This window comes from Nomascus leucogenys, chromosome 19 (genome assembly GCF_006542625.1).
Source record: "Nomascus leucogenys isolate Asia chromosome 19, Asia_NLE_v1, whole genome shotgun sequence".
Classification (NCBI taxonomy): Eukaryota; Metazoa; Chordata; class Mammalia; order Primates; family Hylobatidae; genus Nomascus; species Nomascus leucogenys.
Window position 1 is genome coordinate 48,409,981 of NC_044399.1, and position 16,152 is coordinate 48,426,132.

The window sequence follows — 16,152 nt, forward strand, 5'->3', positions numbered from 1 at the left end:
GGAGGTTGCAGTGATTGGAGATTGCACCACTGCACTCCAGCCTAGGCAACAGTGAGAGACTGTCTCAAAAAAAAAAAAAAAGGCCAAATGCGGCGGTTCACGCCTGCAATCCCAGTCTGTCTGGAATTGGTGGGTTCTTGGTCTCATTGACTTCAAAAATGAAGCTGCGGACCCTCACGGTGAGTGTTACAGTTCTTAAAGGCAGCGTGTCCGGAGTTTGTTCCTTCTGATGTTCAGATGTGTTCGGAGTTTCTTCCTTCTGGTGGGTATGTGGTCTCGCTGGCTCAGGAGTGAAGCTGCAGACCTTCGCTGTGAATGTTAGAGCTATTAAGGTGGCACGTCTGGAGTTGTTTGTTCCTCTCGGTGGGTTTGTGGCCTTGCTGGCTTCAGGAGTGAAACTACAGACCTTCCCAGTGAGTGTGTTATAGCTCATAAAGGCAGTGCAGACCGAAAGAGTGAGCAGCAGCAAGATTTATTGCAAAGAACGAAAGAACAAAGCATTCACAACGTGGAAGTGGACCCCAGCGGTTGATACTGCCAACTGGGGCAGCCTATGGTTATTCCCTTATCTGGCCCCACCCACATCCTGCTGATTGGTCCATTTTACAGAGAGCTAATTGGTCTGTTTTACAGAGAGCTGATTGGTCCGTTTTGACAGGGTGCTGATTGGTGCATTTACAATCCCTGAGCTAGACACAAAAGTTCTCCAAGTCCCCACTGGATTAGCTAGATACAGAGCACTGATTGGTGCATTTACAAACCTTGAGCTAGATACAGAGTGCTGATTGGTGTATTTACAATCCCTTAGCTAGACATAAAGGTTCTCTAAGTCCCCGCTAGACTCAGCCCAGCTGGCTTCACCCAGTGGATCCAGCATAGGGGTCGCAGGTGGTGCTGCCTGCCAGTCCCACGCCTTGCGCCTGCACTCCTCAGCCCTTGGGCGGTGGATGGGACCAGGCCATGGAGGAGGGGGCGGTGCTTGTGTCGTTGGGGAGGCTCAGGCTGCACAGGAGCCCATGGCGCAGGGGGAGGCTCAGGCATGGCGGGCTGCAGGTCCCGAGCCCTGTCTGGCAGGGAGGCAGCTAAGGCCCGGCGAGAAATCGAGCGAGGGGGACCCAGCACACCGTCTGCAGCTGCTGGCCCAGGTGCTAAGCCCCTTTGCTGCCCGGGGCCAGCAGGGCTGGCTGAACCCACGCCCACCGGGAACTTGCGCTGGCCCGCAAGCGCCACACACAGCCCCAGTTCCCGCCGGCACCTCTCCCTCCACACCTCCCCGCAAGCTGAGGGAGCTGGCTTTGGCCTCAGCCAGCCCAGAAAGGGGCTCCCACGTGCAGCGGTGGCCTGAAGACCTCCTCAAGCGCGGCCAGAGTGGAAGCCCAGGCCGAGGAGGTGCTGAGAGTGAGCAAGGGCTTCAAGGGCTACCAGCACGCTGTCACCTCTCACCAGCACTTTCAGAGACTGAGACAGGCGGATCACCTGAGATCAGGAGTTTGAGACCAGCCTGGCCAACATGGCAAAACCTCGTCTCTACTAAAAATACAAAAATTAGCTGGGCTCAGTGGCGGTCGCCTGTAATCCCAGCTACTCAGGAGGCTGAGGCAGGAGAATCACCTGAACCCGGGAGACAGAGGTTGCAGTGAGCTGAGATCACGCCACTGCACTCCAGCCTGGGCCACAGAGCCAGACTCCCTCTCAAAAAACAAACAAACAAACAAACAAAAAAAAAACGGCCAGGCATGGTGGCTCACACTTGTAATCCCAACACTTTGAGAGGCCAAGGTGGGCAGATCACCTGAGGTCAGGAATTCGAAACCAGCCTGGCAACATGGTGAAAAACCATCTCTGCTAAAAATACAAAAATTAGCGCCGGGCACGGTGGCTCAAGCCTGTAATCCTAGCACTTTGGGAGGCCGAGGTGGGCGGATCACGAGGTCAGGAGTTTGAGACCATCCTGGCCAACATCATGAAACCCTGTCTCTACTAAAAATACAAAAAAATTAGCAGGGCGTGGTGGCAGGCGCCTGTAGTCCCAGCTACTCGGCAGGCTGAGGCAGGAGAATGGCGTGAACCCGGGAGGCAGAGCTTGCAGTGAGCCGAGATGGTGCCACTGCACTCCAGCCTGGGGGACAGAGCCAGACTCTGTCTCAAAAAAAAAAATGCAAAAATTAGCCAGGTGTGGTGGGCACCTGTAATCCTAGCTACTCAGAAGGCTGAGACAGGAGAATCGTTTGAACCCAGGAGGTGGAGGTTGCAGTGAGCTGAGATCACACCACTGCACTCCAGCCTGGGCAACAGAGCAAGACTCCATCTCAAAAAAAAAAAAAGACGGTTTTTAATGGTCATAATCATGACATGGGGATTAAAGAAGGAAGAAAATTGGACCTTGAGAAACATATAGAGAGAGCTAATAAAACAGAGTCTATCTGAGCCAGTTTTCAGAATCCATTTGGGACAGGCATATCAAAATAGGATGTGTGTGTGTCTGTGGGTAGGGGATGGTAGAAGAAATACATTCCTGAAAAGAATATTGTGGTAAGATCTTGTAAGCATGTCAGCTAGTAATTGTATACTGTCACTAATGGGTGCAGGCTTGTTCTGCAAGCTGAAATCATGATCAGCAGGTAATCAGATCTAGCGCTCTGGGGCTTCCCATGACTCAGTGATTGTTGTACACTAGAAACAAGGAGATGTTTTATTCTCTACTCATCTTCTATCAGGGTTGGCCCGCTTCCCAAGATTTGTGGGGAGAGGGAGGAGGGCTGTGAGGTTCAGAGTGTTTTTTTCTTTGGTGATGGGACTCATGTTTCTGATCTCCTGAAATCCCTTCATCAATGTATTTGCTTTTCATTCTCTGAACTGGCTATAACTTTTTTTTTTTTTTTTTTTTTTTTTTTTTTGGAGACAGAGTCTCGCTCTGTTGCCCAGGCTGGAGTGCAGTGGTGTGATCTTGGCTCACTGCAACCTCTGCCTCCTGGGTTCAAGCGATTCTCCTGCCTCAGCCTCCCAAGTAGCTGGGATTATAGGTGTGTGTCACCACAAATGGCAATTTTTTTTTTTTTTTTTTTTGGAGTTGGAGTCCCGCTCTGTCGCCCAGGCTGGAGTGCAGTGGCATGATCGTGGCTTACTGCAACCTCCACCTCCCGGGTTCAAGCAATTCTCTTGTCTCAGCCTCCCGAGTAACTGGGACTACAGGTGCATGCCAGCACACCTGGCTAATTTTTGTACTTTTAATAGAGATGGGCTTTCACTATATTGGTCAGGCTGGTGTCAAATTCTTGACCTTAGCTGATCCACCCGCCTTGGCCTCCCAAAGTGCTGGGATTACAGATGTGAACCACCGCACCCAGCCAGCTAATATTTGTATTGTTAGTAGAGATGGGATTTTCACCATGTTGCCTAGGCTAGCCTCTAACTCCTGGCCTCAACTGATCCACCCTCCTCGGCTTTCCAAAGTGCTGGGATTGCAAGCATGAGCCACCAACATGGCCAACTTGTGTGTGTGTGTGTGTTTTTTTTTAACTCTTATTTTAGGTTCAGGGTTACATGAGCAAGTTTGTTACACAGGTAAATTGCATGTCACTGGGGTTTGGTCTACAGATTATTTCATCATCCAGGTAATAAGCATAGTACCAGATAGCTAGTTTTTCCCACCATCCTCTTCCCACGATCCATCCTCAAGTCGGCCTCAGTGTCTGTTGTTCCCTTCTTTGTGTCCATGTGTACTTGATGTTTAGCTCCCATTTATAAGTGAGAACACACAGGACTTGGTTTTCTGTTCCAGTGTTAGTTCACTCAGGATAATGGCCTCCGGCTTCATTCGTGTCCCTGCAAAGGACATGATCTCATTCTTTTTATGGCTGCATTTTTTGACTTTTTAATGATACCCATTGTGACTGGTGTGAGATGGTATCTCATTGTGGTTTTGATTTGCATTTCTCTAGTGATTAGTAATGTTGAGCATTTTGTGGCTTGTTGGCCACATGTATGTCTTCTTTTGAAAAGTGTCTGTTCTTGTCCTTTGCTCACTTTTTAATGGGGTTGTTTGTTTTTTTGCTTGTAAATTTAAGTTCCTTATAGATTCTGGATGTTAGACCTTTGTCATGAGTATAGTTTGCAAATAGTTCCTCCCATTCTGTAGGTTGTCTGTTTACTCTGTTGATCGTTTCTTTGCTGTGCAGAAACTTTAGTTCAATTAGGTTCCATTTATGAATTTTTGTTTTTGTTGCAATTGTTTTTGGCATTTTTGTCATGAAATCTTTGCCCAGTCCTATGTCCAGAATGGTATTTCCTAGGTTATCTTCTGAGGTTTTTATGGTTTTAGGTTTTACATTTAAGTCTTTAATTGGTCTTGAGTTGATTTTTATATATGGTGTAAGGAAGAGGTCCAGTTTCAATCTTCCACATATGGCTAGCCAGTTATCCTGGAACCATTTATTGAATAGGGAGTCCTTTCCCCATTGCTTGTTTTTGTCAACTCTGTCAAAAATCAGATGGTTGTAGGTGTGTGGCATTATTTCTGGGCATTCCATTCTGTTCCATTGGTCTATGTGTCTGTTTTGGTACTGCTACTGTGCTGTTTTGGTTACTGTACTGGCTATGACTCTTGAGGTAACTCCGTGGGCATTTTTGATTAGGTAGCCGGGGGCCATGAGTTCAAATGCTTGAGATGGGCCAGGCAGGTAGCACAAGTGTGAAATGGAGTCTGTGGCAAGTTGGAGAATCTATTTCTGATCAAAGGGGGACCCACTAGTCAGCTTCAGACAGTGGTCACTATATAAGTAGACTGGCTCCGGTGGTCAGATCTTCAGATAGTTTTTTAAACCTGAAATCTACTTTTTTTTTTTTTTTTTTTGAGGCGGGGTCTTGGTTTGTTGCCTAGGCTAAAATGCAGTGGCACGATGATGGCTCACTGCAGTGTCGACATCCTGGGCTTAGCAATCCACCCACCTCAGCGTCCCAAGTAGCTAGGACTATAGCCATGTACCACTACACCCAGGTAATTTTTAATTTTTTTGTAGAGATGGGGCACACTTTAAAAAATGTGTGTAATTTTCTGATTTTAATTATTTGTAATTAATTTAAAAATTAAATCACTTTGTAAGCCAACTATATGAGTATCAAACAAAACGAAGCTTCCGGTTTCATTCAGTCTCCCAATCCTGTCTCCTGGCTAAACTAATTTTCTGAAGGGAAAAACCCAACATTTATTCAAGTTACTTCTATTTATGGGTGGCTATATTATAAGGATGCATGTGATGATAAGATAAACAGGATTTTCAACCATGCAGCAAGGCCTCGTTGAAACCCAGGAACTCTGTACACAACCCAGGTCAAGGGAAGAACAAGGACAGCACATGCCTGATGCTTAGTGATAACTGGAAGATCCTTTCTCACCATCCATGGTGTAACTTAAGCTTCTCAATTGGTGGCATGTTTCAATATAAAGCACATGTAACTCACATTAATTTCTCTGGGAACTGTAGAATTCTTGACTGGTTCTCGGGGGTTCCTGTTGTATAAAGGCCTTCATTACTTTAGTTATACCCAAGTGAAAGGGGCATTTACCTCGTGACAAGTGGATTATAGGAGAAAAAGAGGAGATGGTAGGCCAGAGTGTGCTTAGAAGTCATGCCCAGTGTTCTCATCAATGCCAGACATTACGGGCTGCCCTTCCATCAGCCATTCTACCCTTCTTCCTGCTAACAATATCCCAATTTTGTTCAGATATCAGGCCACTTAACATGTTTCAGGGAAAACTGGTTCCAGCCCAAAGCAGTGTGGACCTTGATTACATCAAACTAATCATGGTGAGTCCATTTTCCTTGCCAGAAATTAGTTTAGGAGAGGACATGTATTTCACTTGTGAGTACACAAGATACTGAGGAAAAGTCTAAGGGGGCTTCTGGGAAATTTTCCTTCTAATAAGAAGAGATTCAAGGCAGAAAGTAGACACCCTTTTCTTCCCCTGTTGTATCTTTATGGGGCACTTACAACTTTGGCAACCAGTTTGAGCTATGCAGGATAAATATGCGAACAAAAGTCAACCTATAGAGGAAGAAAAAAGCAGAAAATTGGAAAACAAAACAAAACAGGTGCCTTAATGCTGTAATTGAGCAGTGAGTTAACCCAACCCTGAAACCATCCTACCTTTGAACTTACTGTGATATGAGATATTACCTTCTCCTTTTGTTTTTTTTTTTTTGAGATGGAGTCTGGCTCTGTCACCCAGGCTGGAGTGCAGTGGTGTGATCTCGGCTCACTGCAAGCTCCACCTCCCAGGTTCAAGTGATTCTTCTGCCTCAGCCTCCCGAGTAGCTGGGATTACAGGCAGGCGCCACCATGCCCGGCTAATTTTTGTATTTTTAGTAGAGATGGGGTTTCACCATATTGGCCAGGCTGGTCTCGAACTCCTGACCTCGTGATCCACCTGCCTCGGCCTCCCAAAGTGCTGAGATTATAGGCATGAGCCACAGCGCCCAGCCTACCTTCTCCTTTTTATTAATGCCATTTCTGGTTGGGTTTTCTGTTACTTTCTCCTAAAGCATCCTAACTGAAAAATGTATTATCAATGATTTTCCACTTAGAATATTGAAAATACTGGCCAGGCGCAGTGGCTCACGCCTGTAATCCCAGCACTTTGGGAGGCCGAGGCGGGTGGATCACGAGGTCAGGAGATCGAGACCATCCTGGCTAACATGGTGAAACCTTGTCTCTACTAAAATTACAAAAAATTAGCCAAGTGTAGTGGCGGGCGCCTGTAGTCCCAGCTACTTGAGAGGCTGAGGCAGGAGAATCGCTGGAACCGGGGAGTCGGAGGTTGCAGTGAGCCAAGATCGCGCCACTGCACTCCAGCCTGGGTGACAGAGTGAGACTGCATCTCAAAAAAAATAAAATAAAAAATATATTGAAAAAGCCAGCTTTCCCCTTAAGACTAGATTGTGTCCACAAAGAACTTACTAGAGGCGGGATATGAATGCTAACGTTGGCCTTTATGCTCAAAGAAAATGCCTCCACAGGTTACAACTGTCTGTGTGTGGAGGAACCTGCTGAAGGCGTGGGTGTGATCAGAGGTCTCACTGGTGGGAGAGGAGAGCTATTTTGGGTATTTGTGGTGGATTGGGAGCTTGTGCTCCATAACATATCCCTAGGTGTACTATGTGGGGAATCAAGTGCTATCGTGGAGGTTTTTTTTTCTTTTTTTTTTTTTTTTTGAGACAAGGTCTCTGTTACTTGGGCTGGAATGCAGTGGTGTGGTCATAGCTCACTGTAGCCTCGAACTCCTGGACTCAAGTGATCCTCTTGCCTCAGCCTCTCTAGTATCTGAGACTACAGGTGCACACCATCATGCTGGGCTAATTTTTATATTTTTTGTGTAGACAGAGTCTCTCTGTGTTGCCCAGCTGATCTTCAACTCCTGGCATCAAGCAATTCTCCTACCTCGTGATCCTCCTGCCTCAGCCTCCCAAGTTTCTGGGGTTTCAGGATGAGCCACTGAGACTGACCTTGCAGTCTTAGACTTAAATCACCATGCTTATTGAACTGTAAAGAGTCCAGATTATCAAAGGATCTCAATCCTACAAAGTACCTTTTGGCTGTGATCACTATTTGCAAGCCCAGTGCAGACACTGCTCCTCCAGGCTGGGTCTACCAGATCCCCGCCCCCTGTAGCTCCTACATTTCTTTCTTTTTCCCCAGCAGCACCTCCTAAGTCTCTCCTCTATTAAAGTATTTGCTGCTGTTGTCCTTTCTATTTCCCTCCCACCTTCATTGTCTGCGTCCTTTTCCCTGCCCCCCAAGGGGGAATGAATAGCTGGCCAAATTACTGCTTTGGGGAATTGCTTTAGTGAATGTTGGAAAGGATATACCAGAAACTAAGATGTTATTCTTCATTCCTTGCTTGTGGGGCTTGGGACCTCCATTATTTAGTGATTGGGTTCGGATTCTCCAGAATCATATTGGACTTGAGTACATTCCATTATTTCTTTTTTTTCATTCCAGAATTTTTGGTGCCTAATTTCTCTTTCCTCCCGCTGGACAACACAGTGGACACTCCTTTGCTTCAGTTACTTTCATAAACCTAACTTCCTCTTAGTCCCTCTTTACCATTCTCAACTGCTCACAAGGAGCTCCTTTATCCCATAATATTCATTTTCCTGACTTTTCATCAGAGGCCTGTTATTTTTCTTCCACCCTTCTGAGAGCGTCTGAGTGTGTACCTGGAACTGCAGTGGTCTCCTGAAACTCTCCTGATTTACTTGGGGGAAATAGCCACGTAGCAGTCTTCTGAATATGGTGCTTAATCTCCACGGCACTTTCGGCTCCCTGCAGAATGGCTACCAGCTCTCCAGTTTTCATATAAGCATTATGATATTAAAACCACTCAACAGTAGTTCTCCTTGTCAAAGTATTAGACTGAAAGAGTCTGTGTTCTTTTACACAATTGCAACTTTTATGAGAGAAATAACCTGCCAATCTTGTAGAGAACAAGTACTCAACCTACAGACATGGTGAATTCCTTCTAGCTTTTTGTCATTGACCTGTATATGATAAAATCCTCTCATTCACCATCAATTAAGGATGAAATAAAGGAAAACATGAACGTATGTAAGGAGCGAGCCCTAATTTGGGATACAAGGGTGGTATAGGTCTTTACCTTCAGATTTAAATATGCCCATGAACTAGAATCTAAAAATGCTGTTTTCCCAGTGGCCAGGTGCGGTGGCTCACGCCTGTAATCCCAGCACTTTGGGAGGCCGAGGTGGGTGGATCACCTGAGGTCGGGAGTTCGAGACCAGCCTGACCAATATGGAGAAACCCCGTCTCTACTAAAAATACAAAATTAGCCAGGCATGGTGGTGCATGCCTGTAATCCCAGCTACTTGGGAGGCTGAGGCAGGAGAAGCGCTTGAACCTGGGAGGCAGAGGTTGTGGTGAGCCGAGATAGTGCCATTGCACTCCAGCCTGGGCAACAAGAGTGAACTCTGTCTCAAAAAAAATAAAAAAAATAAAAAATAAAATAAAATAAAAATAAAAATGCTGTTTTCCCACATGGACCTGCATATTCTTGGTTCTCCCTACTTGAAATAAGAACAGGAGGAAAATACTTAATCTATGCTGAAATTACTAACTATGATTATTATAAACATCTGTTATGGGGCAACTTTGACCTACCAAGCTGGGGCCAAAATATAGCTAGTGAGGACAATATTTCTTTTTCTAGTCCCTTTCAGCTCCTGCCTCCCTCTTTCCAGTGTCAGTTTGCACCTATTGGTGTCTCCTTGTTTTGTGCTGGGTTGGTCAAACATCCAGGCCCTTGTGGGGAAAACAGGTAGGATTCATTGTAAGCAAGGCCTGAGAGGTGAATGGTGGGGGAGAGGCACAGTGTCTGTTCCTTGCCTGCCCTCTTGGAAGGTGTCAGAGACCCATGGTTAGAACGGTGAGACCAGAAACAGAGGAGTTGGCTTCATGAGACTTTGAGGCATTCCCAGCAAGAGGTGAGAGCAAGAAACCGCAAAACTGTTTATGAGAGACTTTGGGAATCTTTAGGCACAAGTAGAATTGCTGAGGAACAAAGCATGGCTGTGCACAGAATTCTTCTCAGCTGTGGTACCCAGTGGACCAGAGACTCTAGGAGCATCAGCAGTCTGCAGGCTTGGCACAGACCTGGCTTTCTTTATGGGCACTGTCAGCAGCAGCAAGGATATGGCTCTGTCTTGAGAGTGCTGACGGAAGCAGATGCTGATGGAGAAGGTGTTGGAGAATCACATGAACATCAACACTTGCTCAAGAAATAACCAACCAACAAGCTATAAATGATACTGGTATGTTGCACTCCCTTCAGTTTTGTGGTAATGAAGGTACATAAAGGTTAAACACATTTTCAAGGGTTCTTATCACAAATTCAGAATTGGAATCTGGAGCCCTGTTGCTCCAGTCTCTGGGTTACCCATAGCAAATGTGGTTATTTCTAAAAATATGCAACATATGGTTGTGCTGGGAGAGAGCGTGCCCTGGAGATGCTGCAGAGGCTTCTCGAATGGAGCAGAAAATGGGTACAAGATGGAGGGGGTGGGTTGCTGCTGCCAGCACAACCCTGCTACCAGGTATCCTGGTTACCCCAAGAGGGGCTCTTTCCTGCTCGGCACACACAAAACTGAAAGTGAGCGTCAAGCAGCGCAGCCTTTATTTCATGGCCACGGAATGGGAGAAGTGGGAGCACAGCTCACAAATCAACTTCTTGGCTCCTGGAAACTGGGAAGTTCCGCATATAGGGTATTCTTGATGAAGGGGCTGAGCATTAAGATCGAGGAGAGGTATATTTATGCTTTTTCTTGGGAAGGGACAGAGATTTACTTGGAATCAAGGAGCCGCCTCCCTTTTGTCCTGTTTTGGTTTCCTCCTGTTGTTGTCATGGTAATTGTCAACTGTCATGGCGCCCCCGGGAGTGTCATTTAGTATGGAAATTGGATAATGAAGTTAGAGGTTCTTCAGAGGTGGAGTAAGCTGCCTAAGAAGGAACGTCTGACCACAGATATCCTGTTTTCTTTTTTTTCTTTTTTCTTTTTTTTTTTTTTTTTGAGACAGAGTCTTGCTCTGTCACCCAGGCTGGAGTGCAGCGGCATGATCTTGGCTCACTGCAACCTCCGCCTCCCAGGTTCAAGCGATTCTCCTGCCTTAGCCTCCTGAGCAGCTGGGATTATAGGCGCGTGCTACCACGCCCAGCTAATTTTTGTATTTTTAGTAGAGACGGGGTTTCACTATGCTGGCCAGGCTAGTTTTGAACTCCTAACCTCAGGTGATCCTCCCACCTCGGCCTCCCAAAGTGCTGGGATTACAGACCTGAGTCACCGCGCCTGGCCCCTGTTTTCTGAAAATATGCAGAGTCAAAGCAGAGTAGGAATTTTGCTAAGTCACATAGGCATTGCACTGGGCAACAAAAGCAGGGTAGGGGTCCACCTAAGTCACATAGGCCCTGCAATGCCTTTGTGACTCAATGCAATGGGTAACAGCCCCAGTGTGGTATCCACAGAGTAGTGATGGCAGGCATACAATGCTTCTCCAGCAACCGAGCAACCTGCGCTCTGAATTTGAGAAGCAGACTACACTGAATACATTGGAGCAGCACTCATTTTATCTTCTGAGATCTGCCATTGATGTTGGTGGTGGCCAAAAAAAAAAAAAATGCCCAATGGAAACACTGTCGGTATTCGACATGATCTTTGACTCAACAGTGGAGAGTTGACAACTCTGAACCCTTGAATGATTTGTTCATCACCTAAATCCTAATTCAAGGAAGGGAACTGTGGTTGGGAATGGTTAGGCCAACCCCAAGGAGCTATTGGTATCATACATCTGGAGTTCTTCGAGCTACTACAGGCAACAGAGTTTAGTAGTCTGAGTGTGAACCCCAGGGTTCTATCTGTGGGGTCAAAGCCCAACTCCACTATTTTATACACCTGGTAGTCTTGGGCAAATTATTTAATTTCTCTTGGCTTCAGGTTTCTCAGCATAAAATGTTAAATGTAATAGTGTCTCTGTTTTAGAGTTATTGTGAGGTTTAATGTGGCTCACGCCTGTAATCCTAGCACTTTGGGAGGCTGAGGCTGGTGGATCACCTGAGGTCAGGAGTTCAAGACCAGCATGGCCAACATGGCAAAACCACGTTTCTGTTAAAAACAAAAAAATGGGCTGGGCGTGGTGGTACACACCTGTAATCCTAGCTACCCAAGAGGCTGAGGCAGGAGGATTGCTTGAACCCAGGAGGCAGAGGTTGCAGTGAGCCGAGATTGTGCCATTGCACTCCATCCTGGGTGACAAGAGTGAAACCCCATCTCAAAAAAAAAAAAAAGAAAAAAAGTAATAAATTATTACTTCATATGAATTCTTGGCACATATAAGTACCTGATAAATGTTAGATATTATTTTAAGTGTTAGCAGACGATTGTAGGGAGTTTCCTCTGTGACTTGAGAATCTGATTCTGGGTATCTTAGGCTCCGTTGTTTCTACCCCCTCCTAGAACAACAGCTAAAGGAACAAGATTGCAGACAGGGTGGGAAGCTTTCTTGTGTGACCACCTAGCAGCAGGGAGGAGGCCTGGGATGTGTGCCTGGATCCTAGTGCTCTTGTGTGGGGCTTTGGTGGGCTCTGCTGTGAGGTGGGTTGGCTAGTCTGGTTTCTGGGTCCCTTGCGCTCATATCCCTGGAATTGGAGCTGACCCTGTGTTTTGTTCTTTGGTTTTTACTCAGGTCCTGGTGCTCCTTTTTGTGATTCAGGTCTCCTTGGTGTGCCTGTCTGAATCTCACCTCCAGCATCCATCTGATTCCTGGCATAGACTGAACACCCCTGTACCACTATGATGACCTCTGGTTCTTAACTCAGCTACCTCCCTAATCCTCTATAGCATGTGTGGTGACCTCTGGGTCCCAGCCAAGGGAAGCTAAGAAGGCATGACTAAGCCCTATTTCCACCTAACCACCATGAACCATCATTTTTAATTTGCTGAGCCGTGTCCTGCCCTGCCCTTCCTTTCTCTTCCTTTTCTTTTCTTTTTTCTTTTCTTTTCTCCTTCCCTCCCTCCCTCTTTCTCTTTCTTTCTTTCTTTCTTTCTTTCTTTCTTTCTTTCTTTCTTTCTTTCCTCTCTCTCTCTTTCTTTCTTTCTTTTCTTTCTTCTTTTTTGAGATAGGGTCTCATTGTGTCACCCATGCCAGAGTGCAGTGGCATGATCATGGCTCACAGCAACCTCAACCTCCCTGGCTCAAGTAATTATTCCACTTCAGCCTCCCGAGTAGCAGGGACTACAGGTGCACACCATTGCACCTGGCTAATTTTTATATATTTTTGGAGAGATGGGATTTCTCTATGTTGCCCAGGCTGGTCTCGAACTCCTGGGCTCAAGCAGGAGCCAGGCCTCCCAAACTGCTGGGATTTACAAGAGTGAGCCATCACACCCAGACTGAAAGAGAATTTTCTAAGTCACAGATAAATAAAAACTTTATTCACTACACTACAGGAAAAACTGAATTGCCCTTCTATTCTCTCTTCAGAAAATGATATCCCCAAATTGGCATAATATGAAGAGTCAAAGACTCTACAGTGAAAAGATCAGAAAAAATGGTTTAGGCTGGGTGAGTTGGCTCATGCTTGTAATCCCAGCACTTTGGGAGGCTGAGGTGGGCGGATCACTTGAGGTCAGGAGTTTGAGAGCAGCCTGGCCAACATGGCAAAACCCTGTCTCTACTAAAAATACAAAAATGAGCCAGGCGTGGTGGTGCACACCTGTAATCTCAGCTATGTGGGAGGCTGAGGCAGGAGAATCACTTGAACCTGGAAGGCAGAGGTTGCAGTGAGCTGAGATCGCACCACTGTACTCTAGCCTGGGCAAAAGAGCTGAGAAGACTCTGTCTCAAAAAAAAAAAAAAAAAAAAAAGAAAAAAAAGAAAGAAAGAAAATGTGGTTTTAGAAAGGTATGCTATGAAGTTAATAAATAAAAAAATTATTTTTTCTGTATTGTAGTATGTGTGAGATAAAATTTGGGATTTTGAGGGGATTTCTTTTCTTTTACTAAATACGCATTTACTTATATAATTTGTTTTAATTCACAATTTGTTTTTTGTGGGGTTTTTTTGTTTTTGTTTTTTCAAGACAGGGTCTCACTCACATTGCCCAGGCTGGGGTGCAGTGGTGCAATGTTGGCTCACTGCAGCCTCAACTTCCTGGGCTCAAGTGATCCTCTCACCTCAGCCTCTCAAGTAGCTGGGAATACAGGTGCGCACCACCACACATGGCTACTTTTTTGTATTTTTTGTAGGGATGGGGTTTTGCCATGTTGCCTGAGTTGGGCTGGAACTCAAGTGATCCACCTGCCTCGGCCTCCCAAAGTGCTGGGATTACAGGCATAAGCCACCACGCCTAGCCTCACAATTTGTTTTCTTAAAGAAATTCCTCAAACTTGTAGAAGCTTCAGGACCCTCAAAATACTAAATCTGTTCCTGATGGGAGCTACGTGGCGCATAGTCTGATTTACAGTGGCCACCAATGGATATTGGGGCATACCTATGGAACATGTCCTGTTGGTGAGTGCCATTTGTCATTTGTATCACTGTAAAACAAAACAATATGAAAAAATTAAGAACCACTGCTTTAGACAGCAGAAGCAAACAAGTAACTTTAACAGAGAGTGATTAGCACTATCTGAATTCAGAGTTTATTATTGCTATGTATTTGCTTATGCATTTACCATATATATATGTTTATATATTGGTATGACACCATGGATATGTGTTCTGGTTACCAATTGCTCTATAACAAATTACAGAGATGAAATATTTGGCTGCTCTCCAGTTACAAAACAAAATATCTTAAAACAACAATCATTTTATTATGTCTTACTATAGCTTGCCTTCTTGGAGGGTGATCAGGATAAGCTTGAAAGATAAATATTTGCCAGGCTGACCTAGTGGCAGTGGCATTACACGCAATATTTGAGTCTGGGCAAAGAACTGTTGGGAAAATGAAAAGATGGAACTCGTATTCTGAGCATTTATAATTGAAGACAGACCCCAAGAATATTTGGGAACGGGAGAAATGGTGTGAGGCTGGAAGTATTTGAGGTGAGTACAGATTTCACCATCAAAGTATAATAATGAAATGACTCTAGTGGCAGTGAATCCAAGAATTAAATAAGTTACAACGTGGACAGTGGCTCTAAGGACATTGTCAAGGTGCAGTGTTTCTTCCTCCCAACCAGCCAGCCAGTTTTTAGAAGTTAGGAATGAAGCTTGAGTGTGAGTTGGAAAGAAAGATTTGGCTGCTCTCTGGTTTCAAGAACAGTATGTTGGCTATAATGAGGCCAATGTAGATATTGTCTTAATCTTAAAAGAGGCCAAGATATGCAGTTCATTCTATGAAGTCTGGATTTCCCACTGATTTCAAAGGCATTCCTGAGGGCAGGCAAGTTATGAGAAACGCATTAGGCGTGGTCCAGATAGGCTATCCAAGGAGGATACTATTCACTACCCCATGTTCAGAGGAGCCTAAAGCACACGGCCGTGTTCGCTTCAAGCTACAAGCATATTTTCTGTGTCATGGTGTTTACTTTCACTCCTTTATTTTTTTGTTTTTATTTATTTATTTTTTGTTTAGCTCTTGTTGCCCGGGCTGGAGTGCCATGGCACGATCTTGGCTCACCGCAACCTCCACTTCCCAGGTTCAAGTGATTCTTCTGCCTCAGCCTCCAGAGTAGCTGGAATTACAGGCATGCGCCACCACGCCCAGCTAATTTTGTATTTTTAGTAGAGACGAGGTTTCTCCATGTTGGTCAGGCCCGTCTCAAACTCCCAACCTCAGGTGATCCGCCTGCCTCGGCCTCCTGAAGTGCTGGGATTACAGGCGTGAGCCACTGCGCCTGGCCACTCCTTCATTTTCATTTTTGAAAATGTACTATAGGATATTATATTGTGCCTAGAGTTCCTGCCAGTGTTCTTTTGTATGAGAATTGTAATTAAAAAACCAGTATCTATCTACTGTTCCAAATATAAACAAGTCCAGTTTCTGGATTTGAACTTTTGTTCCTGCTGCTACTAAATCATTTTAGTAACCACAAGACACCTATGAACTCTATAAAAGTCAGTCGTTCAAGTAGGAGCTACCAATTGCATCTAGGACAGTGCTGGTTATCTTGATCATGGATGCCCTAAATCTGGACTTTGTCCTCTCCAGCTATTCAAAACAGTCTTCTGGATATCCAGAAGCTATGCTTCTAGCTATTTAGTTGTCTGTAGAAGGTGATTGTAGAGTTTTCAGTGCCTAGCCACAATGCCAGTGTGTTATCTGAAGATATGCAGTTAAGAACATGGGCTCCAGCCTGACCAACATGGTGAAAGCCCATCTCTATTGAAAATACAAACAGTAGCTGGGTGTGGTGGTGTGCACCTGTAATCCCAGCTACTCTGGAATGCTGAGGCAGGACAATTGCTTGAACCTGGGAGTTGGAGGTTGCAGTGAGCCGAGATTACGCCATTGCATTCCAGCCTGGGTGACAAGAGTGAGACGCTGTCTTTTTTTTTTTTTTTTTGATACAGAGTCTCACACTGTCGCCAGGCTGGAGTGCAGTGGTGCAATCTTGGCTCACAGCAACCTCCGCCTCCCAGGTT